We start from the raw sequence: 13,331 nt of genomic DNA on the forward strand, positions 1-13,331 counted from the left end.
CATGGAGCCACCAGCTTTGATGACAGAATTGGTATGAAAGTGAAGTTACCAAAAGGGAGAATCAATTGCCAACTGGTTTGCATTTTAGCATAGATAAAGCAGCTTGCCTTGTGTGGAATACTTTCAAGAGTTGAGTTTTACATACAGGAGCATCCAAATGGATGGAACTGTAACTGCAATGCTGCTTGTTTATGCATAACAACAAAATTACTGCTATATCAATCCTATCTTTTTTTATGTCAGAACAACCACAGTCTTAAGAAAGTGAACAAAAGTGGTGATAGGGATCACTTTAGTAGTGTCATGATCCATCTTTTTAGTGTTACTATTCCCCTTTTTCATTTTCAATGGTTTTTTCTATTGTTTTGTTTCTTTTCCATTTTCAAGTTTTTTTTTTTTTTACTATCCTTTGCTGCTTAAATTTTTACTGGGTTTACTTCAGATTATCTGATTTTTGAAGAAGCTGAAATCTGACTTGTTGGACCCATCTAGTGAAATTTTTAATATATTTTTTTATAGTTCTAATCACTGTGAGTCTGAGAGCATCTTAAATGAAGCATCATTCATACACAGATCACACTGGTCAAAGCAAAAATCAAAACTTCAATTGACTTGCTCTTTTTTTAACTTTGGTGATAACTTTGATTGTACCAACAACTACAGCAAATTAGTAAATTATTGGTGTCTTCAGGAATCTCTAGTTCCTGGGATCCTCTGGCAGAGGAAACCTGCAATGTTTCCCCCTGGTGATCTCTTTGTTACCCTTGTATGTTCCCTTCTCTATTATTTTAATTGATTTTTCTCAATTCTAAACATGAAATCCTGAACACACTCTGTCTAGTGCAGATACATCTTCAATTTCCTATGTTATACTCTATATTATTTTTATCTATAGACTATAGTTGTATTAATCAGCCAATCTTAGGTGAAGGCTCTGTAGTAAATTTGTGATTTCTTGATATCTCTTCTGTTCAGTAACGTGTGATTGATCAGTTGTTCTGGTAGAACACCTAGTTGATCAGGCACTCTGGAGGATTAATGCCATTAATAATTGGAATAAATTAAATAGTACTAGGAATATTATTGGTTTATACTTAAAATGCTCCTAATTAACAAATGAGAATACAAATGTCAATTTCGCTGTCAATTTTTATAATACAAACTACAAATTGATTACAAGCAGGGGAAATTTTAAAAAACTAACAATTGTTGAGTGATGACAACAACCACAAATTGCATTGCAATTAGATGACACACTACTCCATGCTCAGCAACAATCATATGAGCCCAAAGAGAATGCCTCATCAGCATTTGTCAACTTATAAGAGGGTCATTTTAATTAAGTTAAGTGTTTTGCAGGCCAGTAGATGAGTCAATGAATGAAAGATGCATATGTAGCACTCAAAATACTCGTTGATTTCTACGTATTGGGACCATCCTGTAATTTAGTATTTGTTTGCCACCTTCTACTCGCAGTATAAATCATACACCATATATATATTATATTCACATGTCACTTTCATCTTGATCGGGCTCCACCATATAAAATTTTATTCTAATATCATCAACTTGCCCTCTAGAGTGATCTTAAAAAGGTTGATGTACCTCACATCAATTACCTATTTTAATTCTCCACTTGCTACTGTTGCTTTTATTATATTTTTCCCCAAACCTTTTCCACCAACGAGAAAGTAGATGAGGTCTCTTTCAGTTACATACACAAACCATAATAAATAATATTTTAAAATGAAAAAATATAAAGGTTGAAGATAGAAAAATAAAATATCTTGATTAAATCCTTTTTAACAATTATGAGTGAGTGGGTACTACTCATAGAAGCCAAGTCAAACCAAAATTAGTGCTTGCTAGGTACCTACACTCTGGGATCTAAAATTGTAATATAAGCCAAATGGTATTAACTTAGTCAAAGTCATTAATTATTGGAATGCAAATTTCTACAAAGTATGTAAGTATAAGCAAGGGAATTAACTTAGTCAAATAAATGCATTATTAGAATGCAATTTCTACAAATTGTGTGTGGATGGATGGATGACAACTAGTGGTGGTAACAAGTATGTATGTGTATATACTTGACATTACACAAACAAGACAAGGTGGATTTGTAATTGAACATATTAAGATGTGATGGTAGATTTATGAAACATATAATGCGGCGGTACCTCGGCATAAATGTTTGTAGAACAGTAAAAATTAGGTGTGTGGATAGTCAGTCACGTTGTTGGTCTGTGATGGACAGAGAGAGTCTGAGTCTGAGTCTGAATCATCACTCGTGTGGTTATAACATAACAGTTAAGCATGTGGGGGACCTGAATAAGACATGCTGTTTCTGTTGAATGGTAAAACAATGCTTATTATGCTGCTACATGCCTTTGAGCTTTCTTTGACCATATCATATAAAATCATATCAAAGTAGATTAATTGGTCCTCTCATCTCACTACTATAGAGTAGTATCTATCTATCTATCTATCTATCTATTTATCTCCCAACCTTCCACGTTATTGCTTCATTCGATTCTCTTTTTTCCTTTTCAGTTTACTAAAACTCACGCCACTATTTTATTTTCATGGTAAACTTGTTCATCCTTATCCACTTCAATGGTATTGGTACGTTATGAATATTCCCTATTCATTGAAAAATATCTTGGTGGAGTATATTAATATTTTGGATCAAAAATTGGGGTTCATAAATAAAAGAGTAAATTACACTTCATTTCTTTTAAAATAAGTTTGAATGACATGTATCCCATCTTCTATGTTTAAATATTCAGTTTCTTTTCTCTTACGTATAATATAATAATATAGAAAATTGTACCCCCTTCCATAAAAGATAATTGAAATACATTCTTCTTCATTTTAAACACTTTAATCCATTTTACTATAATCGAATTATTGCCTTTATTTTTCTTCTAGTTTTGACTCACATTACCTTCATATAAACTATGAAGTAATACAAGAAAGAAAAATAAAATATTGGATTATGAATCGACATTTGAAGTTTTAAATAAATGATTTTTTTTTTAAAGTTAATCATAAAAATTTAAAAGTAACCATAATTGGCATTAAAGTTATATAGAAAGGAACATTATTATATTTTAAATCGTGGTTGGTATTATAAAAATATTTACGTTAAAATAAATTAAAGTATAATACATCTTTAATTTTCAAAGGAGTAAATTGTAATTCAAGATTTTTTTTTTAAAGAAAATTCAAGAATCTTATAGAGAAAAGAGCATACATTTTTAACATAAAAAAGAATATATTTTAGGCAAATTCTATGGTACACTCAAAATTTTGAGTGTATTGTACATCAAATCAATAAATTAATAGTTAAATGTGTTATTTTTTGAAGAAAATTTTTATTTTCTATCATTTATAATTAAATCTTATTAACCAAAAACGTCGACGAAATAAAATAAAATTTTTCTGAATTTTTAGTACTCATAATAGAGAATTTTGATTATTTTTTACAATAAAATGTAAAAAAAATTAGTATGATTTTTATAAACAATGAAATGATATTTTTTCTTATGAAATGACATTTTCTAAAATATAAATATCAACAAATAGTACTTTATTCCATAAAAATAATAGTTAATTTAAATTTTTTTGAAATAGGAGTACCGGTACACCTTAATTTGCGGATGTACCGTAGAAGTTCCCTATATTTTAACATAAAAAAAGAGATTAGTCATGAGTGTAATTCAAACTTCTTTTTAGTAAGTGTAGTGCAACACACTATGGATTAAATTATTAAATAAAATAATTCTCACTCTTCAATTCTATATTATACATCATTTAAGTAATTTGGCCATTGATTGGAAAAAATAATAAACCACTAAATTGGTCCATGTTCTTGTAAGTCATTCTCAAAATAGTTCTTGACTCTTAATATTTTAAAATGGTTCTGGTTTTTGTCAAAAAATTTCAATTAATTCTCTCGTTACGTGACAAAAACATTCAGAGATTTAATTGAGAAACTTTTGATAATATTTCAGAATAGTCCATGTCTTTGTTAAAAGTTTTTCAATTAAGTGTCTCGTCATGTGACAAAAACATAAAAACAAAGATTTAAATGAGAAACATTTGACAAAAATAGCGACTATATTAAAATATTATTAAAGTCACTGACTAATTTAAAAATGACTTAGAAAGATAGAGATCAAATTTATGATTTACTTAAAAACAATGTAATCGTTCCTGATCTCAGAATTTGGATAGAAAATAATGAAAAAGGTTAAAAGCATGAATTACTTGCTGCAGCATTTTTTTTTTTTTGGAAGGGAATTAGTTGTTGCAGCGTAATTTTTTTTCTCTCTCATTTTAATTGATGATACTTTTTTGATAAATTAAATTGCATACAAATTAAGACATATATATTTTTTTAATAAACATGCATATTATTCTTAGTTTTTTTTTTTTTTGAGTAATGTTCTAAATTTTTTATTAAAAATATAGTGTGACTTAATTTCAAAATAATAATATTATATAATAAAATAACACCATCCATCACAATGTGTGCCAATAATAGATTTAGCAAAATGTCAAAATACCAAAAAAGCACAACGAAGAGTCGAAACAAAAGCAATAGAGATTACAAATTGGCCACCCAAAGACAAGCCTTATGCCACAAGGAATTCAACTCGCAGGATAAATTTAAATTCTTGCATTTAACTTTCAATAAACGATAACTTTTACTTTATCAATCAAATAAGGTAATGATGACTTCTTTTTTTTTTTTTTGGTAGATAGACGAAATGACAAAGCTTATCAATCAAATAAGGTAATGATGACTTCTTATAATAGGAAATGCGATAATTTATTTCCTTTCAATTTATCAAAACACGTATTTTTAGGGCACTATAAAAAATCGTCAAATTGAAGATCGAAAATAGAACAAGGAAGAATACCACATATTTCGAGCCAAGATGAGACCATGAATCCATTCTCAAAAAATTCATATTCGAAAAATATACGATTAACAATTTTATCTTTCCCACAACCTCTGTATATAAATTAGAGTCAGCTTGTAAAATTTCACGTCGAACCAAGTTATCGTTAGATAGAATTATATTGTTCAAAAACTTCCACTTAAATAGAGAAACCTTCAACGTAGCTACTTTGTGTCAAATGATTTATAAGGTGGTCTGAATGGTCATGAGTCTCCACACTAGTCAACATAAGATATGGTCCTCTAACATCGTAGCCTTTACCTGCCAAAAAAATGTCAAACAGTGAAGAAAAATACTCTTACACATTGTCTTCCTCCCAATGATAAAGTTTCACCCCACCTCTCCACTCTGAGCCCTCCACACCTCATCCCAATCTACAGGTTTCTTCAACATAATTATATATAATTTCATTTATAAAAATATATATTTTAAAAAAATGAAAGTATACTTAAATATTTGTAGGATTCCTTTGATTACAGATACTCTAATGATGTATATTCGTGCTACAAAGTAGACACAAATATTATTTTTATTCAAGGAAACAAGTGATGTATGCGGAATGTAGATTACTATGATTCGTGTTCCTAAATATGTTCCAGAAGTGTATAAAAGACGAGTTCGATCAGACCGTACGTCTCACCCAACTCTAACATTAAATCGAACCAAACTTTTAGATATGAACACAAACCTCAACGCACGCGTATTTAATAAGAACGAGTTATATGAGGGTCAATCTCGTTCCGGTATCACCTTCGGTCTAATCTTAATCTTATTCATACTTTTTGCCCTTGAGTTTTTTAGGTTTGGGCGAGACCCAACCCAAATCTTATGAATGGAGATGGAGATATAGATTAGATGACACTCTCAATTACTCATCACAAACCAACAATACTTAAAAACCCAACAAAGCATATAATTGGTAGCATGCCCGTTTTTAAACATGAACAAGTGATGGTTCCACCGCAGGACACGTAGTGAATTTAATATCTTCTGACACTATAGCATGTGATTCATGCTAACAGTGCAATACGGCCAACATCTAAAAGAAGAGTAGTGATATTTGAACATCTATTTAAAATAATTTTTGTGACAATATTTTTTTTCTCTCTTTTCATTGGTCAAAAACAATGGAGAGAGAAAAAGAAAGAGAGAAAATAAGAGTATAATGTGAGTATGTGAGAGAAAGTTGTCAAAAAGTTGTCACAAAATAGTTGTACGGATATCATTTCTCTAAAAAGAATAGGGGAAAGAAGAAATCAAGTAACAGAGGGGGACATTTCCAAATGGCATTTTCTTACATAACTAAACATGGTCCAGACATTACCACTCTAGATTACAAATATCTATTATATCCCACTAGTGATTGTAATATTATGCTCTACTCAAACCAATTGTACTATCATATGCTAATTTTAATTAGTATGAAAAATTAGTTGTGTCAGGACCACAGAAATGGATTTCTCTCTATTGAAACTCAGTATTTTTGAAGGGTTTGGATTTCACATGATTATAATGTCAATAAAGGAAATCCTTCCTTTAAGATCACATTTGTCTTGCTTCATCGTGATTACTGGTTTGTTTGGATACACACATATCGCTATAAAAAATATTAAATTGTAAATAGAATAATTTGTTATAGCTAGGGCTAATACACTAATTAAGCACAACCAATCTCAGAGGAAGTGAAGATATTAAAAAAAAAAAAAAACGGTAGTTGGTAAAATACTGTTGCTGTTAATTGGGTCAATAGTTCGTAAATCCTTCATGTGACTGATCCTGTCTTTAAATGACAAATTAAGTAATTACCTACTCGTGGCCAAAAATGTGTATTATTCAGATATTTTGGAGATTGGGGGGCGTGTCATGTACATTGATTCAATTGTCTATGGCATGAAATGCCTGATTCAATTATACTAACAAGAACATTAAGATAAACCAAAATTTCACTATGAACAATGTGTGTCCAATTAATAATTAATCGCTTTATTAGCCTTTTGGGCGGCTAATAAACCCAGATACTGCAGACATTTATAACAGCATTCAAATGACCATGTGTTTCTTAGTTGAGTGTCCAACATCAACCGTACCAAATTTAGTTCTATTTGAACAATCCATTAAAAAAAATTAATGAGTAAAGTAATCCAAACAATGAATCATAAATGCGTACATTATTATCGTAGTCATACTACAGCTGCATGACTATGATATCATATGTTATGCACTTATGATTTATTGACTAACTTTGAAGTTTGATGACACATTTTAATTAGAAATCACTCCTTCCGTTTTTAAATATAAGCAAAAATGACTTTTTAGGTTCATCGATTTAATGATAAATGTGGTCCATATTATGAACCACATTCATCATTAAATGAATGAATCTAAAAAGTCAATTTTGCTTATAATTAAAAACGGATGGAGTATATAAGAGATGTGTTAATAATTGTAATATGGGCGATGTTAACCAGTTCTTATGAGACACTATATTTAAGGACCTTAAGTAGTAAGTTTTAATGAAAATATATGTATTTTATGCATTAAAAATTGAAATATTTAATTTTTTAAAAAAATAATATATTATTTTGAAATTCTTAAAAAGTATCAATATATTACTCGTTAATAAAACCCTTAAAATATGTAGATGAGACATAATTATTAGTTACGAGAGAGAAAAATAAAGTCATCAAACTCAAACCATTCAAATAAAACTTTAGCATATTTTAGCTAAAAAAAAAAAAAATAGTAACTATAACTCAATAGCGATCCGTAGAAACAATCTGTACTATTATGATTATAACACTCACAACATGGAAAACGTTTATGATGTTGTAGATCATAAGTCAAAGTCTGAAGTCTCAAAAGTCAAACCTCATAAACAATAAGGTTGGTGATGAAATAAACACGGTCATATTATTTTTTTTGAAGGAACGGTCATATTTAAAAAGTAAACAAAAATAATACGGTGTATATTTGATTACATACATATCCCTTATTCAATAATTAAAAAAATGTACTTTTGTTTATAATAATGACTGATGAATCGAAGTACATTATAAAAAAATAAAAAAAAAATGTTTGATATGATCACGGTAACCATAAAATTTCTCACATTTGAATTGTATGCAAGCATCCTTCATGAAATAGTTCTTCAAACCGATTGATACATTGATAAAGTAATATAAATTTTTTAACGGATAATGTTTTGTGGACACCCCATCCACATCCACCCACCCATTCCACACCAAGCATTTCCCTTTTTTAAATATCCATCATAAAACATGGTTGATATGTAAAAGAATTGTATAAGATTGCATGTTATGTTCTAACTATCCACTTATTTATAACGATATGTATTGTAGAATTAACAAACAATTGTTGGCGAATCTAAAACCTGCACCTCCTATAGAGACAAAAGATGAAAAATATTTATTTTTTGTCATTATTTCTTTTTCAAAAGAGAGGACTTAAAATATTGGATGTTAATATTGCAGTTGCATTTGAGCAAACTTAATATCTTATACAATTCTATAGTATTTGTGTTTTACACTACTAAAAAAACTTAAAATCACCCAACAATTTCTCATACTTATTACCCTTGGCAATGTATACGATGTTTGGCACCCTCATCTCATGAAGATTGCTCTTTACTTTTCAGGCATATAGTGATTCATTGGCACCTATTGAACCGCAATTAACTGTTGTTCAGCACATTTTAAATCGACTAACCCAATTTAAAAAGTATGTCGAACAGTAATAATTTACTGTTCGGCATTTATTAGGTGTCTAAAAAGCAATTGTCTTGTCCCATTAGTTGGTTTTAAGAGTTGGGATCCAAGCCCATCTCCAATCCACTCAACATAAAGCCCATCTAACTATTTAGTAAGAATTTAAGAAAACTAGTATTTTTTTAGACTCCTTCGTTTTATTGATTTTTCGCGTACCCTATGCAATTCGGATTATACCTCGAAAATATGTTGAAACATTTCAGAAATAATAGTTTTTGTGGCTTTTATGTGTTTAGTCCCTGTATTCCTTAATTCTGACATTCTGTCATGCCAAAATTTAATCACTTAAAAATTAGTCCCTCGGTCCAGTTAATTACTACCACGTCATTGTAATTACATACATAAAATTACAAAAATACCCCTGTAATTAGTGACATAGCAGTGATTAAGTAAGGGGAGGGACAAAATTTTAAATGATTAAATTTTGTCATGGTAAAATGTCAGGATTAAAAAATACATGGATCATTTTTTAAATGATCCCTATTTGCAGGGCTAAACACATATAAAAACCTAGTCTTTTTAAAGCATTAACATGCGAGATGTGGCCGTCAATGTTTGGAGGAAATCAAGGATTGGATTTCCACTCATAGACTTTCATGTCTTTCACGCCGTTATATTTCGTAATGTTGAGCACCAAAAAAATAACAAGTCTTAAATACTAGCATTCTCCTCTTATTTAGGTGGTTTTCTTACGTGTAATGTGAATTGCAAATGGCCGTAAACCACATGGGAGAATCAAGAATGTATATCATTGATATATGATGTTGTCATATTGGCGAATAAATTGAAGAAAGAAAAAAATCTGATTAGATGCTCAGATGTTTTTGAGAGGAGTAATGATATTTTGACAATCAATTTCCAATAACTTTTAGTGATAACCTTTTTCCTCTTTTTTTATTGGACAATAACAATAGAGAGAGAGAAAGAAAGAAAAAAAAAATATAATGAAAGTATGAGAGAGAGGGTTGTCACAAAAGTTGTTAAAAAATGGATGTTCAAATATCACTACTCTTTTGAGAGTGATGTAAACGAAATTGTTTGGTGGACATTCAAACACCCTAAGAGAGAGAAATAAATAGACATGGTGTCGTGATATATTAGTGATTTGATAAAAAGACAAATATAATTTTAGGGGAACTTCTACAGTACACTCGTAAATTGAGGTGTACCGGTACTCTTGCTTCATAAATCTATAAACTAACGATCAATTTTATGAAATAAATAGTTATTTGTCGGCATTTATATTTTAGAAAATATGATTTCAGAAGAAAAACGCATCATTCATTGTTTATAAGAATCATAGTAATTTTTTTACATATCATCGTATAAAATAATCAAAGTTCTCTATTATGAGCGATAAAAATTAAAAAAATTATTTCGTTTACACTTTTGATGAATAAGATTTAATCATTATAATTATAAATGATAAAAAATAATATTTTTCTTCAAAAAAGAACTCATTTACCAATAAAATTGAAGGGTTGGTGCACCGGTACACTCAAATATGTTGGGTGTACCGTAGAATTTGCCTAATTTTAGATATGAGGGTATGAAATTTACGAGTATAAAAATTGTGCTTTTACCCACCCAAAATTTTCTCTTAGACATTATAAAATGACCATTTTAGATTCGGTGATAGTTAACTCTTATTTTTTATGGATGGCAGTTAACTGTTATTCTAGACTTGCATATACACGAGCACGAGAGAGAGAAAAACATTCTTGTTTTGAACGGTAGTTATCGTTCAAGCATGTTGTTAAAAATTCCATTCTTTCTTTGTGATATTTAAAAGAGTAAATTACACTCTCACTCTCATCCTCATAAAGATGCTTGAATTACAATCTCATCTCCTCTTATATTAAAATATACACTCCTCTCCTTTGAAAAGTAAAATGTATACTCCCCTCCCTTATAAGATGCTTGAATTACAATTTCCTCCCTTAATAATTAAATATGAACTACACTTTAATCTATTTTAACATAAATAAATATATTTATGATATATATTAATTTTGAACCACCATTTAAGAAAAAATAATTCATTTTTTTATAATTTAAACGTCAATGGTAATTAAATTCAAATATTTTGCTATTGATTTTATAATTTAGAGTATAAAATTAACTTTTAAGTAACCATGCTTTATTGTCTTTAGTAATTTTTCACATATTTTAATTTTATTTTGAGATGTTTCATATTTTATAATAAGGTTTAAAACTACATGTTAAAGAAATTGTGAATAAAAAATAGTAAAAAATATGTATTCGATTTTTTATTATATTAAAATAAACCCAAAATACTATTTTTTTTCAAAGTGCGTTAGATTATTATTTTTTTGCTAGATTTTTAGAAATAAAAAAAAAATATTGAGGGAGTAAAGTGTAGATTTTAACATAAGAGGGGAGGAGAATGTAATTCAAGTTTCTCTTAGGGGAGGGGAGTGGAAAGTTTTCTAATATGTTTTGAATAAGAGGGGAGGGGAGTGTATATTTTAACATAAGAGGGGAGTGAAATATAATTCAAGCATCTTTGGGGGAGAAGAGTGTAATTTACTCTATTTAAAATTATATTTGTCTTTTTAAAAAGATGATAAAATTAAAAATTGTGATCAATTGAAGACGTGTGGTTGTTACAAGTATGTTTGGAATTAGTTTTGTTGGACCGGTTGGTCACTTCTGGGTTACAACCAGGGACAGACCCACGTGAAGGGTTCCGTGGGCCTGGGCCCTCCCTAGTTTTAAGAAATAAATACTAGTATACATCCATACACTTCCTAATGATTAAATAGTAGTGTGGTCAACAACTTTAATAAGGCAATAATGGCTATAAACTAAATAAACCAATTAATAGGACTACTATTTACCAAATCCTCAAATTGAAATAAACATGAAAGTAACTTTAATTTTATGCGAGGAGAAGCGTTAACAACAGGTTTGGGTATAGAAAAATGAGAAAATGAGAGATATTTTAATTGACGATCAAAATGAGAAAATAATTCAATGTTTTCAAAATATAAGAAACAGTAGAGAAAAATTATGGTGTATTTCCTCCAATCATATTTATACACAAAGAATAATATTTTAGATTCATTAAATAATCAATGTATTGGTCTATAAATGTGACCAAATACATTAATTATTTAATGAACTTAAAAAATTGTTTTTTGCTTATAAATGTGATCAGATTAGTCTAAGGTTTGTTTCTTTCTGACGAAGTCTTGGCCTAATCCCCCTTTTTTGTACTTGTTTTTTCATTGAATATATTTTGAAACATGTAGCTTAGTTGCGATCTCTCAGTTGGCCTACACTACTAAAAATTTCTGGATCCGTCCCTGATTACAACGTGATATTATTGCATCCAATTTTTGTTAGCACCGCATAACTAACAAATCTTTTGTTACAACGTGATATTATTGCATCCAATTTTTGACACATGTCGTCATCAATACTGGCTTGTGAATTGTGGAAAATAAATCCTCTTATGAATGCATCATGCACTTTGTGATTGTTTATGTTCTTAGTTATGATTGTTTCATAAATCATGAATACCTTTTTTTGATCAAGCATAAATCATGAATACTAACAAGGAAACTGTTATAAGAATGCCTTTTGTTTTTCTTTTTCGACAAACCTACCACTACATCAATATGCATCTTGAAAAGGAGAGAACTTTGTTGTCTTCAACAGAACACAAAAAAAGAAGCCTCCAACAAAGCCTAGTTCAGAATTTGAAAGGTTAACTATTATGCTTTGTTGAAGAATTAAAAAAAATGAACCTCTTTCTTAAAAAAATAAAATAAAAATTAATTTTTAATCATATTGCTCACTACGTGCATCCTGTGAGGTGAATCATAGAATTCCATGTTTGTTAAAAAGTTATTTTGAATTTGTGAATAGTAGTGTACGATGAGCAATTGACTTTTTTTTTTGGGAATGCTTTGAAAGATATTAGCGCAGGAGATAGGGTGTATAGGGTGCATCATATAATCATAGGAAATCATTTAATCTATGACCATAAGAACTCATGCACCGTGCGAGACATGTCACACTCTCACACGGTAGAAAGCGCCAATAAGGTTTGGGAATATCACAATGAACTTTGTGCAATTACACAAGTGAAATTAAACATTACAATTAGAGATATATAAAGTATGGACCAAGTCGCTTTTTATATCGTTCAATATTCATTTTTTCATCCAACGTAAAATATATTGCTTCTCTCACGTATATGTTGCTCAACATTCAGTTCTTCATAATTTTTTTTAAACATCAACAAAACTCACACATAATTGTGATGTCTCATGTTCAAACACTATTAAAAGCGTCTAACCTTACAATATCGAGATTATAAGTTAGTTAAATCTTACAATTTCACTTTTATATCCAATAAGGCTATATGATAAATCTCACTTCTATCTTACAAGACTTTTAACTTACACTTGACATACAATAAATAATGGTGTAACAGTTTATTTTGGTTCGGTTTTTAAATAGAAAAATATCCAAACCAAACAAATCTACATTGGTTTGGTTTGAACGTTTTTCACAAGTGGAATCTACCAAACTAATTCAATGTTTA

The sequence above is a fragment of the Medicago truncatula genome, chromosome 8 (genome assembly GCF_003473485.1).
Source record: "Medicago truncatula cultivar Jemalong A17 chromosome 8, MtrunA17r5.0-ANR, whole genome shotgun sequence".
NCBI lineage: Eukaryota > Viridiplantae > Streptophyta > Magnoliopsida > Fabales > Fabaceae > Medicago > Medicago truncatula.